A 4,981-nucleotide genomic window follows, 5' to 3' on the forward strand; every position below is an offset into this window, starting at 1 on the left:
AAACTCAAGAAGGCCATTGCAAATTTTGAACAACAAGCTGGAGAGTCGTTATATGAGGCATGGGAGAGGTACAAAAGTCTGCTACGAAATTGCCCACACCATGATCTAAATAGCCAACAAGAAGTTTCCATCTTTTATGATGGAGTCAATGTCACGACCCGGCAGCTGCTAGACTCACAAGGCCCACTTACAAAGAAGCCACCCCCGGTGATCAAAGAACTAATTGAAGAATTCTCTAAACACTCTAGAGAATACCACAACCCTAGGAATGATGTCACGAGGGGAGCCGCATACGCTGCTACTGAAGATTTATCCGCGGTTATGGCCATGTTAAAAACCATGGATAGAAGAATGGACAAAATGGATCAAACTATCCATGCCATACGGGTGGGTTGCGAGAATTGCAATGGACCTCACCTCACTAGGGATTGTGATTTGGATGAGCACGACAACAAAAAGGCACAAGTATGCTATTCGAGCGGTGACCGGTATGATGAAGACTGGCGAAAACAAAAGAAGGAGTAGCTACCTTACGAAGAGTACAAGAAGGCCAAGGAGGAGAAGTATAGACAAAAAGGGAGAGGCTTTTACCAAAAGGAGGAGCCGGTGCAAGAGAAGAAGCCAAGCTTGGAAGATATGCTAACTAAATTTGTGGCTGCTTCCGAGAAAAGACACAGTGACCACGATGCTGCTATCCAAGAAACAAGAACAATGCTCAGGAACCAGCAAGCATCCATCCATAATATAGAAACTCAGCTTGGGCAACTCGCTCAACAACTAAACCAAAGGTCACCGGGAGAGCTTCCTAGCAAAACCGAGAACAACCCATGAGGCGCGCAAGTGAATATTGTTACCACAAGAAGTGGGAAGATTATTACTCCCTTGGCCCCCATTCGAACTGAAGCGAACAAGGACTCACAGAAGGAAGAAACGGAAGTACAAGTTGAAAACCAACATTCACAATCTGAGAGCCCTACTCGCCGAGTAGGACCGATGGACTCGGCGAGTACATCTGAAAAAACTAATGATCAGCCACCCTTGAAACCATACCAGCCTCCAATGCCATACCCAGCCCGAGCCAAGAAGGAGAAGCAGGAAGAGGAATATCAGAAGTTCCTTGCTCATATCAAAACTCTTCAAATAAACATTCCTTTCATTGAAGCCGTTATGCAAATGCCCAAGTATGCAAAATTCCTTAAGGAACTCCTTACTAATAGAAGAAAGATGGAAGAGGTGCAGAAAGTAGTATTGAATGAGAATTGCTCCGCCGCCATGCTAAACAAATTACCAAAGAAGAAGGGTGATCCGGGGAGCTTAACTCTACCTTGCCAATTTGGCAACTTGGCAGCAATTCACGCTTTAGCTGATTCTGGAGCGAGTGTGAACCTTATGCCGTACTCGTTCTTCAAAAAGCTGGACCTCCCGGAGCCAAGGCCAATTCGAATGGCAATTCATTTGGCAAACAAGACGGTTACTTTCCCAAGAGGCATATGTGAAGATTTATTAGTGAAAGTAGACAAATTTGTCTTCCCGGCTGACTTCATCATTCTCGACATGGAGGCGGATCCGCAAGTACCAATCATCCTTGGAAGACCCTTCCTCAACACCGCTAGCGCCATCGTAGATATGAGAGATTCAAAGCTCACATTGCGAGTTGGGGACGACTCAGTAACATTCGGGGTAGACCAAGCCATGAAGTACTCAAGGAGTAGTGACGACACGGCGTTCTTAATCGACATGCTTGACGAGTTATTGGAAGAAGACATACCTGAAGATTCCAGCAAGTTTGCAGCTTTGGAAGAAGTATTTGATCCAGAAACAGACTTATTAGAGATTGAAAGACTGTTGGAGGAAGCAGAGTATGAAGAACTAAAAAACCAAGCTGAAAGCCCTACTCGCCGAGTAGACCCGATCTACTCGCCGAGTACACCTGAAGAAAAGTCAGCAGTCGCGAATGCCGCCATCAACTCGCCGAGTACCACACCTGCACTCGGCGAGTCCGCCACTATGCAGAATAAATTGGAGCTCAAAACACTGCCTGACCATCTGGAATACGCCTTCCTGGAAGAAGGAAATCAGAAGCCAGTGATTATAGCCTCAGATCTCTCCAAGACGGAAAAGGAAGAGCTTGTACGGGTGTTGAAGAAAAGGAAAAGAGCCATCGCATGGAGCATCTCCGACATAAAGGGAATAAGTCCATCCTACTGCTCTCACAAAATCAACTTAGAAAAAGGAGCCAGGCCGGTGGTGCAGCATCAAAGAAGATTCAACCCGAACATGCAAGAAGTCGTCAAGAAGGAGGTGGTCAAGCTTTTGGATGCAGGCATCATCTATTCCATCTCTGATAGCCCATGGGTGAGTCCGGTCCAGGTGGTGCCCAAGAAAGGAGGAATGACGGTCATTACCAACGAGAAGAACGAGTTAATTCCAACGCGAACGGTAACCGGTTGGCGAGTGTGCATCGATTATCGCAAGCTAAACGATGCCACTCGCAAAGACCATTTTCCCCTTCCTTTCATAGACCAAATGTTAGAAAGACTATCGGGCCATAGCTACTATTGCTTCTTAGATGGGTTTTCCGGGTATTTCCAAATACCCATAGACCCAATGGACCAAGAAAAGACCACCTTTACATGCCCCAGTGGGACCTTCGCCTATAGACGCATGCCATTTGGACTATGCAATGCACCTGCGACATTTCAAAGGTGCATGACCGCCATATTCCATGATATGGTGGAAAAATTCATGGAGGTCTTTATGGATGACTTTTCTGTATTCGGATCTTCTTTCAATGACTGCCTCACCAATCTTGACTCGATGCTTGCTAGATGTGAGAAAACCGACTTGGTCCTAAATTGGGAAAAGTGTCATTTCATGGTCAAAGAGGGTATAGTATTGGGACATAAAGTCTCTAAAAAAGGAATTGAGGTGGATCGGGCAAAGATAGACACCATTGCTAAATTACCCCCACCAACTAATGTGAAGGGCATTAGAAGTTTTTTGGGACACGCAGGTTTTTACCGGCGTTTTATTAAAGATTTTTCCAAAATTACGAAACCTCTAACACAATTATTATTAAAAGATGCACCCTTTAATTTCACTAAAGAGTGTTTAGAGGCATTCGACTTTTTAAAAGAAAAATTAACTAATGCCCCAATCATTATAGCACCAAATTGGAATTTACCCTTCGAAATCATGTGTGATGCTAGTGACTATGCACTAGAAGCGGTCCTTGGACAAAGGGTTGATAAGCATTTTCAACCCATTTATTATGCAAGCAAGACCTTGAATCCTACCCAAGAGAATTATACCACTACTGAAAAAGAACTGTTAGCCGTAGTTTACGCTTTTGATAAATTTCGTCCTTATTTGGTTTTATCTAAAACCACTGTTTTTACTGACCACTCGGCTATCAAGTATTTGTTTTCCAAACAGGATGCCAAGCCAAGACTAATACGATGGGTACTGCTTCTTCAAGAATTCGATATAGAGATACGAGATAAGAAAGGAATGGAGAACGTAGCGGCCGATCATTTATCTAGGCTCGAGAACCCGGCATTGCAAGAAGATAAGGATGGAGACGACTTTCCGGATGAATACATTATGGTGTCCATGGGAGAGGAGCCATGGTTCGCGGATATAGCTAACTATTTAGCTACCAATTACGTCCCGAAGGATTATAATAGTCAGCAAAAGAAGAAATTCTTTTCGGAGATCAAATATTACTTTTGGGACGATCCATACCTCTTCCGAAGCTGCGCGGATGGAATTATACGAAGATGTGTGTTCGGAAAGGAGAGTCGAAAAATACTAGAGCACTGCCATAGCGGGCCCACGGGAGGACATCATGGAGCACACTATACCGCGAAGAAGGTCTTTGACATTGGGTTCTATTGGCCTACAATCTTCAAAGATGCAGCCCAATATGTCAAAGAATGCGATGCTTGCCAAAGGGTGGGAAACATTTCCTCCCGTAATGAAATGCCTCAACATAGCATTCAAGTGTGCGAGGTGTTCGACGTGTGGGGCATAGACTTCATGGGGCCATTCCCCACATCCAAAGGAAACAAGTACATCCTCGTGGCGGTGGATTATGTGTCAAAATGGGCGGAGGCGCAGGCTTTACCTACAAATGATGGATGGGTAGTGGTACGGTTCTTGAAAAGACTATTCTCCCGGTTTGGTGTTCCAAAGGCCCTAATTAGTGACCGTGGCACACACTTTTCCAATGATCAATTGGACAAGGTGCTCAAGAAATATGGGGTGACCCATAAGTTCTCCACATCATACCACCCGCAAACGAGTGGGCAAACGGAAGTTACCAATCGAGTTTTGAAGCGTATCTTGGAGAAGTCGGTGGGAAGCAATCGCAAGGAATGGTCGGATAAATTGGATGACGCGCTATGGGCGTTTCGTACCGCTTTCAAAACACCTATTGGTACTACACCATATAGGTTAGTTTATGGAAAGCAATGCCATTTACCGGTTGAAATCGAGCACAAGGCATATTGGGCGCTAAAAAGATGCAACTTTGACATGGAAGAATTGAAGACCAACCGTTTAATGCAAATGAATGCCCTTCAAGAACTCCGAAATGAGGCCTATTCTAGTTCGTGGCTCTATATAGAAAAGACCAAGAGATGGCATGACCAAAGAATCAAAAGCAAAGACATCCATGAAGGCCAAAAAGTACTACTCTTCAATTCCCATCTAAAACTTTTCTCGGGCAAACTCAAATCAAGGTGGGATGGTCCATTTGTGGTTAAGACGGTGTTTCCTCATGGGGCTATTGAATTGATCTCAAGAGATGGCACGCCATTTAAAGTCAATGGCCATCGAGTGAAGAAATATGAAGAAGGAGTCCCCCGCAATGAAGGAATGGAGGAGCTCCTGCTGTGCGGAATTGCAAAAACATAGAAGGGGCGGAGTCCAGCTAATGACTCCATCAAAAGAAGCGCTTCTCGGGAGGCAACCCGAGTTT

The 4,981-nt window shown here is 44.8% G+C and overlaps 1 non-coding gene across 1 annotated transcript; it reads right to left on the minus strand.

Moving 5' to 3' along the window:
- Positions 1 to 107, minus strand: LOC145038148 (small nucleolar RNA R71). Its single transcript, XR_013679213.1, has one exon. It is a non-coding gene; the product is annotated as a small nucleolar RNA R71 (small nucleolar RNA).
- Positions 108 to 4,981: the final 4,874 nt, after the last annotated feature.

The sequence above is a fragment of the Lactuca saligna genome, chromosome 3 (genome assembly GCF_052625555.1).
Source record: "Lactuca saligna cultivar CGN05327 chromosome 3, ASM5262555v1, whole genome shotgun sequence".
Lineage (NCBI taxonomy): Eukaryota > Viridiplantae > Streptophyta > Magnoliopsida > Asterales > Asteraceae > Lactuca > Lactuca saligna.